General features: G+C 38.0%; 1 non-coding gene across 1 annotated transcript; it reads right to left on the minus strand.

The window, feature by feature from the left end:
* Window positions 1–8,409: 8,409 nt before the first annotated feature.
* Window positions 8,410–8,481, minus strand: TRNAR-UCG (transfer RNA arginine (anticodon UCG)). The gene has a single exon. It is a non-coding gene; the product is annotated as a tRNA-Arg (tRNA).
* Between the last annotated feature and the right edge of the window lie 5,333 nt (window positions 8,482–13,814).

Raw genomic sequence — 13,814 nt, forward strand, 5'->3', positions numbered from 1 at the left:
CAATGAAGAAGCCTATCACCACTTAGCAGATAAAAAACCAGCCTTTTGGAGTAGGGCCTTTTACAGATCAGGTTTTGATTGTGATGCTGTGGAAAATGGAATTTCTGAATGTTGGAACTCAATGATTAAAGATGTCAGAGCTAAGCCTATTATTGGCATGTTAGAAGATATAAGAATGAAAGTTATGTCAAGGTTAGTTGATCAAAGAAAAGTTGCTGACAAGTGGGCACATGATGTTTGTCCAACAATTAGGATCAAAATTCAAACTAATGAGAGGCTTCAAAGGTATAACTTTAAGTTATTATTTTTAACTTTTATGTTTAAAGTTATAAGTTATAAGTTATAAGTTTTATGTTATTATTTTTGACTTTTATGTTTATTTTGTTTTTGTAAATTTAGGAAATGGATTGTTTGGGCTAGTGGTATACAAGAGTATGAAATTAGAACAACTAGCAATGAAGAGGTATTCATTGTGAATCTGTTAGAAAGAATATGTTCTTGTAGGGGATGGCAGATAAGTGGTATTCCATGTCCTCATGCAATTGCAGCTCAATATCATGTTGGGCATAATGTTGAGGATTTAGTAAGTGAAAACCTGAAGAAACAAAAATTCAGTAATGCATATAGCTACTACATCAAATCTTTTGGTGGTAACATCCAATGGCCTAAGACAGGCAAGCCAGAACCATTGCCACCAATTAAGAAAAGAATGCCCGGTAGACCTTCAGTTAAGAGAAAAAGGTCAACTACGGAGAATGAATCTACTGGGTCAGTGAGGTCTACAAGGTCAAGAAAGTGCGTTAACTGTTTTCAATATGGTCACAACAGGGTAAGTTATACTAACACACCACTTCCTTTAGATGAACCAGTTGTCAACAAGATTGGAAGACCTAGAGTTGCTATCCAAACTAGAAGTGATAGGTTAACCAGGGTAGAACCAGTTGCAGCTAGTGTTACTACAAGGGGTTGTGGTACATTTTCAACTAGAACAAGAGGTGGTACAAGTAGAACAAGAGGTGGTGGTGTTACTGGTGGTACATCTAGGGGTGATGGTAATGTTGGGAGAACAAGGGGTGGTGGTGATGTTGGGAAAACAAGGGGTGGTGGTAATGTTGGGAAAACAATGGGTGGTGGTAATGTTGGTAAAACAAGAGTGGTGGTGTTGTTCTAAAGGGTGGTGGTGGTAAGACAAGGGGTGGCAATGTTGTTAGAGCAAGGGGTGGTGGTAATGTTAAAATCAAAGTGTTGGATGAAATTCCATTGACTCCAAAGATAGCAAAAGAAGCACAAATGAGTGAAGAAGAGCAAGTGATTAAAGATCAAGTGAATGAAAGTGAATCATTAAATGAAGATGCATCAATGTCTGAAGGGCCATCAATTTTAAATGAACATGATCAATTACTTGCAGACATAGATGCAGAACTTAATGGTACATTTGTTGCAAATGATAAGAAGACTGCAAATGATAAGAAGACTGCAAATGTTAATGTTGAAGCTCCTAAACCAAAGCACAAACCATTTGTCCCTCCTAAAAGAAAAAAATCTGAGAGAATCCTACTTTTGAAATTAAGCACAAATGTGGTGTCAAAAGATGGGTCTGGGATGTCTGCAGTGAATCCAATCAAGCTTATTTAGATGGTGCCAAAAGATGGGTCTGTTTTTTTGTTAACTAAATTAAATGTTGGAAGTTTGTTTATGTAATGACTGTTAAGTTTTTTGTTATGTATTTTGCAACCTGCACAATGTTGACTGGAATATAATGTTGACTAGTATGTAATGGTGACTAGTATGTAATGTTTATGTAAGTTTAGTTTAAGTATGTAATGGTACTCTTTTGTTTGTATGTATTGGAATCTACTTTACTTGGAAAAGCTGCTGCAACTTCACTCTTGTTTTGAATTTGATTCCCTTGTTTTCTCACAATCAACAGCCTACATCTTTGTTTGTATTGGTTTACTTTTGTAGTCTTTGAATAGAAGGTCTTTTGTATTCTTTTGTTTCAAACTTGCATTCAATTTGCATTAATCTAGCATTCAACTATATTACAACAACCACATTAAACGAATGCTTGCTGTCAAATGAAAATGCATTAATATCATAGATCAAAACACTAGCTTTCATTACAATGCCATCTGTTTCTAGTACATAATTCATTACAAAAAAAAAAAAAAAAAAAAAAAAATACTACAATGGCATTGTTCCAGATTCAAGATCAAGTAAGCTTTCTTAACATAAAACATAGATAAAAACAACAATTAAAATTCCACAAATCCACTTCCACATTTTGAGCTTCTTCTTCATGTTACCATTTTCTGCTTCAACACGTTTTTTTTTATCAATCAATTCAACAAATTTTCTAGTATACCATTCATTAGGCAACTCTGGATCAATCCACTGGAAGAAGGTGCATCGTTGATCAAGAGAGAGCATGTAATTTGGGCAACTCCTAAAACGACGTGCATGGTTCGTTCTTGTTGAAGAAACCCATGAACCTGCAATGTAACATCCGTGTTACATCCGTCCCACATCGGTTGGAGAGGGGAACGAAGCATGCCTTATAAGGGTGTGGAGACCTTTCCTAGCATGACGCGTTTTGAGACCACAAGCGCAGAAGATCTCATGAGAACTCTGCAGTTAAGCGTGCTCAGGCGAAAGCACTACCAGGATGGGTGACCTCCTGGGAAAGTGCTCGTCGTGTGTGGTTACCAAGAAAAATTCGTGCGCCTACGGGCAAAGCAGACAATATCATGCTACGGGGAACGTGTTACCTGGGATGTTACAGATGGTATCAGAGCAAGGCCCCGGATCAAACGTGCACAGCGAGGATGTTGTGTCCCATTAGGGGGGAGGATTGTAACATCCGTGTTACATCCGTCCCACATCGGTTGAAGAGGGGAACGAAGCATGCCTTATAAGGGTGTGAAGACCTTTCCTAGCATGACGCGTTTTGGGACCACAGGCGCAGCAGATCTCATGAAAACTCTGCAGTTAAGCGTGCTCAGGCGAGAGCACTACCAGGATGGGTGACCTCCTGGGAAAGTGCTCGTCGTGTGTGGTTGCCAAGAAAAATCCGTGCGCCTACGGGCAAAGCGGACAATATCATGCTACGGGGAACGTTTACCTGGGATGTTACAGATGGTATCAGAGCCAGGCCCCGGACCAAACGTGCACAGCGAGGACGCTATGTTCCATTAGGGGGGAGGATTGTAACATCCGTGTTACATCCGTCCCACATCGGTTGGAGAGGGGAACGAAGCATGCCTTATAAGGGTGTGGAGACCTTTCCTAGCATGACGCGTTTTGGGACTACAAGCGCAACAGATCTCATGAGAACTCTGCAGTTAAGCGTGCTCAGGCAAAAGCACTACCAGGATGGGTGACCTCCTGGGGAAGTGCTCGTCGTGTGTGGTTGTCAAGAAAAATCCGTGCGCCTACAGGCAAAGCGGACAATATCATGCTACGGAGAACGTGTTACCTGAGATGTTACATGCAACATCACCACAAAAGCATCTTCGAATTCCATTGTTGTTCATCTTGTTTAGCAAAAGAAAAAGAAGGATGGAGAACGGCAATGGAAAAAAGTAACCCTAATTTGTTAATTGGGGATGAAAATGAACGATACCAGTGAATAAATAGATGGGAGGATTAAACGGTACAAGTGTAATTTACCAGTGAATGACATGGGCCAGATGGCAAAAAAATTACCCCAATTTTAAAATTTTCAAACACGCAGTCCTTTTAGCGAGCAAAAAATAAAATAGAATCCTTTTCGGGCTTAGACAAATTGGGGGTTACCTTGATTGTCAAATTTGACAACATAGGTTACCCTTTCGGGCCATTTGCCCTTTTGTTTATTCTTTAAAATGAATATTTCTAATATTTATACTAGTATTAGATACAAGTATCAGATTAGATTGAGATTACATATTATTCATAAGAGTATGACGTTCATGTTCAGCTACTCTATTGAATTACACTACACTACGATATAAATCTCATGAGCAGAGCCGCCAACGCCCGACAACGTCTTAACCAGCCGTATCCAACTTTTGGGCCAATTCGTGTTTTACCTGAGACCACTATAAATATCATTCAAATTAGTTCACAGATTAGTAGTGACTCTGAACTTAACTCATATCATATTTTGGAATGGCTCGAGAAAAGGATCACTAACGCCTACAACACAACTTACATCGTGTGCGTACATTTAAGTAAAAAATAGTTCTTCTCAAATAACTAGAACATATAAACCATTCTTTATCTACAGGTTTCTTAGACCATTTCCAAATCTCAACGCTTTACGCCCTCACTAGTTCTCGCAACTTCTTCGAGGAAGCCATTGACAGCACTAGCTCCAGGCCTCATTTCATTACGACATGTTTGAGAACGGATTGCATGGATAATTTTATCGTACATATAGCTATAATAGTTTTATTACTCCATTTGATTTAATTAAAATAATATAGTGGATCACTATTATATTAAGTAAAGTGTCTTGAATGACACGAATACCCTTCTATTCAGTTTTTGCGAGAAAATGTTAAGGTGATACAAATATATCATTCAATTATGAAGAGGAAGCACTTTATGAGTGGAAATGGACTTTGAAGTCGCACAAAGCAGTAGTTTGATGAAAATATATAGGAAAAAAAAACATTGGTCAATTGTCATATCATACGTGACAATATACAGAGCAAATCATTTTTAACTCTGTCTGTGACGTCGTAGGCAGATAGTGTACTTTTTGGTAATGTGGCAAGGTTATTATTTGACATTCATTAATCTAAAAGGTCAAGTTTTTGTGTTAAATATTGGTGAGGTTATGTGGTAAAATCTGATTATAAATGAGGTGGGAAAAATAAATAAATAATAAAAATATATAAATATCTGAATTATGATTGGTTCCTCAACATTTCACGCCTATTATGATTTCCGTTAGAAAAGTGACTAACGCTTTCATGCGTTAAAGTTTTGCCGCTTTCATGGGTTTTAATGGCGTTTGTGTCCGTCAAACAGAATCCACCTCATCTAACGATAAAATGGAACGCTCTGTTATATATATGTGGTCAGACATACATGACACGTAAGTTAAAGTGTTTAACCAATCCTGTTATTGGATTTGTGGTTGCTTTTTGGTCAAACACTTGCAATGAATCATTTGTCAACTTTAATATTAAATTTGAGTATCATGTAAAATCACATCATTACAAGTTTATAAACATACGATAATGTTCAAGAAATAACATCCCAAATTTAAGTTAATACATTTTTTCGTTCTAAAGATATTTGAATCTATTCAATCTTTTAAAATTTAAATCACAGAATTGCTCATATTTAATTTTCAGAATAAAAGTAAAGTAATTTAATGAGTTTTTTCATTGAAACCTTTTAGCCTTTTAACAATTATCAAATTTTGCCGTGTTAGATTGGGGCTATATTAGAAAGTCAGCAATATCGTAATTATGTATTTGGTCAAAGTCAAATGTAGATGCTATTCATGGTTGACTTAAAAGAGGGTTGACAAAATATAGTCACTCAAGTAGGTTCCATTTGCCGAAGGTCACACACGAATGAAATACCCGTTTCGAATAAGCAAATATGGACTACAAAATATCATAAAACTTCATTTTAACTTAAAATGCATGAAAGGGTAAAATAGTCATTCTAAAAATTATGATTAATAAAATTAATTATACAAAAGTTAAAATATTATGAACCACCACCACCACCACCACCACCACCAACCACCACCAACCAACCACCACCACCGACCGCAACCACCACCACCCACCACCACCACCCACCACCACCAACCAACACCACCACCTACCACCACCAACCACCACCACCAACCACCACCACCTACCACTAACCACCACCACCCACCACCACCAACCACCACCGCCCACCAACCATCACCACCACCACCAACCACCAACCATCACCACCACCAACCACCATCCTTCCCCAACCACCACAACCACCAACCACCACCACCAACCACGAACCACCACCACCAACCACACAACCACCACCACCACCACCCACCACCACCAACCACCACCACTACCACCAACCACCACCACTACCATCCATCACCACCAAGCACCACCACCAACCACCACTACCCCCCACCACCAACCACCACCACCAACCACCACCACACACCACCATCACCACACCACCCTCACCACCAACTACCACCACAACTAACCACCACCATCACCACCAACCACTATCATCCACCACCACAACCACCACCACCCATCACAACCAACCAACACCACCACCAACCATAACCAACCACCACCACCACCACCATCCACCACCACTATCCACCACCACCCACCACCGTCCACCACCACCACCACCACCATCCACCACCACCACCAACCATCACCACCAACCACCACCACCACCACCACCAACCATCACCAACCACCACAACCAACCACCACCACATACCACCAACCACCACCAACCACAACCACCACCACCAACCATCACCACCAACCATCAACCACCAACCACCACCAACCATCACCACCAACGACCACCACCGACCACCACCACAACCAACCACCACCACCTACCACTACTACCACCCACCAACACAAACCACCACCACCACCAACTACCACCAGCCACCACCAACCACCAGCCACCACCACCACCAACCATCACCACCCACCACCACCAACCACCACCACACACTACCACACACCACAACCAACCACCACCACCACCACCACCAACCACCACCACAACCAACCACAACCAACTACCTCCAACCACCACCTCTACCACCATCCACCACCACCACCATCCACCAACCACCACCACCATCCACCACCACCACCAACCACCACCACCAACCATCACCAACAACCACCAACCACCACCAAACACCACCACTATCCACCACCAACCACCACCATCATCCACCACTAACCACCACCACCCCTCCACCACACACCACCACCCCACCACCACCACACACCACCACCAACTACCACTACAACCAACCACCTACCACCAACCACCACCACTATCACCATCCACCACCACCACCAACTAACACCACCACCAACCACCACCACCACCACCACACACCACCACCAACCACCACAACCAACCATCAACCACCACCACCACTGATCACCAACCACTACACCTACCACCACCAACCACCACCACCACTACCAACTAACACCACCAACCACACTATCACCAACCACCACAACCAACCATCAACCACCACCACCACCAATCACCACCAACACCAACCACTACACCTACCACCACCAACCACACCACCACCAACCACCACCTACCACCACCACCATCCACCAACCACCACTACCACCCACTACCACACACCACCATCACTACCACCACCCACCACCACCAACCACTACCATCCACCAACACCAACCACCACTACTACCACTAACCGCCAACCACCACCACCAACCACCACCACCACCAACCATCACCACCAACCACCACCATCAACCACCACCACCACAAACCATCACCAAGCACCACCACACACAACCATCACCACCACCTACCACCACCCACCACTACCACCAACCACCACCACCACCACCACCAACTACCACCAACTACCACCACAACTAACCGCCACAACTAACCACCACAACCACTACCACCCACCAACCACTACCACCCATCAACCACCAACCACCACCACCTACAACCAACCACCACCACCACCCAAAATGATTATCTTCATTAAATTATTCATCACAAAATGATTATCATTCATCGAAAAACAATTATCATTCATTGAACAATTATCATTCATCAAACAATTATCATTCGTTAAACAGTTATGATTCATAAAAGAAACAATTATCATTCATCAGAAATAACTAACATTCATCTGAGTTATCTTTCTTCCAATAATTATCATAAGAAAGCAATAACCATTCATCACAAAATGATTATCATTCATTAAAACAATTATCATTCATCAAACAATTATCATTCATCAAACAGTTATGATTCATAAAAACAACAATTATCATTCATAAGAAAAAAGTTATCATTCATCGAAAAAAATTATAATTCATCGAAAAACATTTAACATTAGTCGAAAAACAATTATCATTCATCAAATAGTTATCATTTTATCAGACAATTATCATTCATCAAACATTTATCATTCATTAGAAAAAATTATCATTCATCTATATTATTTTTCATCATATAGTTATCATTATTTTAAAAATCGATTATCATTCATAAGAAAACAATAACCATTCATTACAAAATGATTATCTTGCATTAAAATATTTTATATCATCAACATTTTAATAGACTTACAAAAGTAGCGGAATTTCAAATAATTGATATAATATGATTAGTATTATAAAAAAGAATAGGGCATTCCGAGAATCGAACTCGGGACCTCCCGCACCGAAAGCGAGAATCATACCACTAGACCAAATGCCCAATTATCAAACAAGTATCATTCATCTAATTGTTGTCATTCCTATAAAAGAATACTTATCTTTTATCAGAAAACGGTTATCATTCATCAAACACTTCTCATTTATCAAAAAACAGTATCATTCATCAAGCATTTATCATTCATCAAAATACCTGATAATTGATAAAAATACCAAATGAATGATAAAAGTAGCTGATGAATGATTTACGATGAATGATAAAAGAACGTGATGAATGATAAAAAAGTATCCGATGAATGATAAATATTTCTGATGAATCATAAAAATACCCAGTGAATGATAAAGATAATTGATGAATGATAAGCGAAAAATGACAAAATAACGTGATGAATGATAAAAAAGAAGATGGGTGATAAAAATGAGGTGATGAATGATAAAAATGAGGTAATGAATGATAAAAAAGAAGGTGATGAATAATAAAAATTAGGTGATGAATGATAAAAAGGTGGTCAATGATAAAAAAAAAGTTTTAATGAATGATAAAAATAAGGTGATAAATGATAAAAAAGAAGGTGATAAATGATAAAAAAAAAGATGGATAATAAAAAGTAGGTGATGAATGATTAAACACAAGATGAATGATAAAAAAAGATATAATGAATGATAAAAAGGATGTGATGAATGATAAAAATGAGGTGATCAATGATCAAAAATAAGATGAATAATAAAAAGGAGGTGATTAATGATAAAAACGAGGTGATGAATGATAAAAATAAGGCGATGAACGATAAAAAAAACAAGATGAATGAGAAAAACTAGGTAATGCATGATTAAAATTTTTTATCATTCATCAGAAAAATTTTATCATTCATCACCTCATTTTTATCATTCATCACCTAATTTTATATCATTCATCACTCACAAAGTTATCATTCATTTTGTTTTTAATCATTCATCACCTCCTATTGTCATTCATCACCTCATTTTATATCATTCATCACTCACAAAGTGCAAGATCTCGGCGTTTCGTTAACTTATCATCATGACTAGTTGCAGCAACAGTGTTAACCTTTTTATAACAAGCTTACCATCTTTGGAGTTTTGTCTGTTGTTCCATAGCTTGCAGCTACAGCTTGAGTTCCTTGTTCTCAGAAGTTAGACCAGTTGTATCTCACTGCATCAAAATCAAATGTAAACCACATTTAATTTCTCTAGGCATAAATAACACGTCTATTGTAAACAGTTTGAAACTTTAGTCTAAAGGACTTGGATTATATACATGAACCCGTGTGTTGACACATGTCAAGCTTTCGAAAGCCACTTGTTACAATAAATCCACTATCTTCTGTTATAAAGTCTATTAGAGACGCTTTAATTTCATCTATTCATTTATAGATACGTGCTTGCTTACTTTATTGGCTATTATTTTTTTTTTATTTTACATCTAAACTAAACAAACATTTAGCAAAAAAAAAAAAAAAACAAAGATTATCTTCCATGAACAAATTGCGTCTCAATACATACAAAATCGTGTAGGTGTATACATTCGAATTTGTATCTAACAATTTGTACCATATAAACTACAAGAACAAAAAGAAAAAAAAAATTAACAAAAAAAACATTTAGTCTTGATAATTCTCAAACTCAAGTTTAACTTCCAAGAGTGTGAGAAAATTGTACTCCATAATGAAAGATAAGTGAAAGTGTTGTTTTGTTGATGAATGAGCTTTACTATATGTTAAACAAATTAAATCACATTAACCTTACTCCTAACTCATTAGTGTTCTATTCATTCTTATATATGATATACTCTTCCCAATCCCCCATTCTGCAAGAAATACACTTTTCCAGCATAAAAAATCGTAACTTGCTACCCGGTTAATTTTTCATATACAGGTTCACAAACATCTTTTAGTTGTTCTTGTTAACAGACATTGATAAAACAAAAAATAATAAATATCATAATCCGTGTACCTGGAGCATTGTCACTTGAGTTGAGAGCATTGTTGCCTCGTTCTGAAGGGCCTGAACTTTCCTCTCCAACTCACCAGTATACTTAATTTTCCTCTCATTAGAATGCGCAGTCGATTTATTTGCAAGAATCCTACAAACAACAAACCACACTCCAATTACATTTTACTTTCACAAAATTATGTCAGCACATCACACAATTCACCAACAGAGATCCATACACTAATTCAATATTAACTCGGGGTCAACCAAAGTGGCTAAAGTTTCAAATTGTTTACAATAGACTTGTTATTTATGCCTAGAGAAATTAAATCTGGTTTACATTTGATATTGATGCGACGAGATAAAACTGGTTTAACTTCTGAGAACAAGGAACTCAAGCTGCGGCTGCAAGCTATGGAACAACAGTCAAATTTATATTTGAAATTAACAGTCTTTCTCAACAAGCTCTATATATTCTTCACGTTTACTTATTCATGTTGTCCAAAATCAACGATAATGCAATAGTTATGAAATACATGATCTACATCATTAATCCATTATTATCATACAAAACACTAAAACTAATTACCTGTTACATGATCATAGAAGGATTCAAGTTTAGTCCAAACATCTCGTGCTGATTCAAGTCCTACAACGTGATTGAGAACTTGTTCTTCTAGCGAACCAAAAATCGAACCTTATTAAAGTCAAGCCCTATCTCTAAATTCTAATCATATTTGAAATCCAAAAGCTATGTTATATTATTTTCAACACAAAGCCAGATTATGCAAAGTAAATATAAAGATGACTTGATCAGACAACGAAGACCAATAACATATGAGGATGTACGTTCGACCAATGTGTACAGTCTAAACCTTTCCTCCTGTTAAACCAATACTGCTATTCAGTTTCATTATAGCATTTGATACAAGTTCATTTTCTTAATTTTGTAGTATTCAACTAAATATTTGACCATATAATCCACCCTACAATCATGGTGTACCATTGCTAAAAACCTCTGCAAGTATCACTGCAATCTATATCTAATCAATAATATATCATGCTTTTTTTTTGTAAAATGCCAAGCATTCTCAAACTGTTCTATCTAATGCCCTTTTAGTTAAAAATAGAAAGTTACAAAACATCCAAATGAAAGAATGACCTTTCGATAAATTTTGTCGATGATCACAATAGATCCGGATGTTTCCGTTAAAGGGGGTAGATTTAATACAATTTAGAATGGGTTAAAGTAATCATATTGGTTTATAAAGCTATTGAAATTCAAAGTGCATTATGAGAGATCTTTAACCTGATGTGTTTTTACATTTTGTTTGTTTTGACATGTCGTATACCAAATTGCTCTCGACACATAACTTAGGGTATTGAGGGTTTGTTACCCGATTGAATGGTTTTAGTGATTATTGATGAAAATGCATCCAGAGTTGGTACATCGAGGATGTTGTCGATGTTAAACGCCCAGTAGCCTCTTCTTCATAAACCCGAACAACGCCAAATATACAATAGTTTACACACGAAACGCGATGACAGACTTTCAAATTACGGGAAATAGAAGAAACCTGAAACATAGGGTAACAATTCAATAACAACCTACAAACAAACAAAAACATCAGAAGTTAAATTCTGTCTTACTCCTTCACACGTAACAAATTCAAAAACAATGCAGCTAAAATAAAAGCGGGTAACGAAATAAAAAAAAATCAAAATAAAACTTGATCATGATTACTAATCAAAGTTGCAAGTCAGTTTGAACCTAAATCTGACACCTAAATCGGCACGTTTTGCCAATGGGCCAAGTGATGAGAGATTACATGATGAGAGATTACAGAATGTCCACAATAAATAAGCCGATGTCATGGCCTCTTAAACAAAAAAGATTGGTCATTAACTTAACACTTGAAGTTGTTGTTAAGATATAAAAGACAAACCAAATGTCAATGTGATTTCAAGTATTTTTGCTATACTTTCGACTGACAAGTTATCTTGTCCCATAGTTAATGGCTACGATAACAAATATGAGTAATCAACAACAAAAGTAGGGCATACAAATTAATGGACAACAACATTACCTTTGGAAACAGATGAAGTAAAACTTGTGATCGATAAGCGGTGGTAACAGCCATATGATTACGATATCTTAACATGTTTCTAACATCCATTTGCCTCGAGGATACAAAAGACATATCGGCAACACAATCACTTTCACTAATACCCTCGAAGTAGCTGTTCTTATTTTGAGTCGAACTCTTTATGCTCTGTCTACTTGCCATTAGACGAAGCTTGCGTAAGACAATGTACTGGTACAAATTTAACCTAAAGTGTAACAACGTTAACAAATAAAAAACGCAGAATATTAGACAGTTGGAAGTTGGCTATGTATGAGTGTATGACAACACACATGACACTTGCACTTTTAACAATAGTGAAAAATGAATATATTATATATAAGGCAAAAAATAAATTATATCTGCACACGTTAATGCGACAACTTCACACTAACACCGGATTATAAATAGCAACATAAAGTTCATCTGATGCTAAAACAATCGCATACTATGAGCATATTCAATGATATTCGGTGAACGAAAAATGTATATGTAAATGTAAGAACTAAAATATATGAAGAAGCAAAATAAATTCTTACCATACGATGGTGCAAGGTGTAACCATCGAAAAGTCCAAAAGGAAAACAAATCCCAACCTTTCAATCTGATAAGTAAAAAACTTAAGATAAAAAGAACTTATGTGAAAGAACATCAAGAAACGAAAAAGTTAAGACGAATCACCTGAAAATTATACGAATCGGCGACACTCAAGAGACGAAGGTTGTTATGGCTCCCACCGTCAGGAGTCCCAGGTACAGTCGCCATTAACTATAACTAGACCTGGCAAAATGGACCCAAAGTCTTAAAAATGGGTCCATTGGGTTTACTTGAAGACCCAAATGGTTCCAAGCACATAATATAACAAATATCTTAAAGACCCAAATGAGTCCAATCACAATACAAAAATTACTTGAAGACCCAAATAGGTCCAAATGGGTTCACTTCAAAAGATTTGTTTCTCGGAGCGCGTTTTTCGGAGCGCGTTTTCAGCACGAGTTTTCTGGCGCGCGTTTTCGGCGCGCGGTTTCGGCGCGCGTTTTTCGGCGCACGGTTTTCTGCGCGCGTTTCATCGCGCGATTTCGGGGCGCGATTTCGGGGCGCGATTTCGGCACGCGTTTTCTGCGTGCGGTTTTCTGCGCGTATCGGCGCGCGATTTCGGGGCCCGTTTTCGGGGCGCGATTTCGGGGTGCGATTTTGGCGCGCGTTTTCGGCGCGCGGTTTCGGCGCGGGATTTCGGGGCCCGTTTTGGGCGGTCGTTTTCGGCGCGCGATTTCGGGGTGCGATTTCTGCGCCCGTTTTT

The sequence above is a fragment of the Rutidosis leptorrhynchoides genome, chromosome 6, assembly GCF_046630445.1.
Source record: "Rutidosis leptorrhynchoides isolate AG116_Rl617_1_P2 chromosome 6, CSIRO_AGI_Rlap_v1, whole genome shotgun sequence".
Classification (NCBI taxonomy): domain Eukaryota; kingdom Viridiplantae; phylum Streptophyta; class Magnoliopsida; order Asterales; family Asteraceae; genus Rutidosis; species Rutidosis leptorrhynchoides.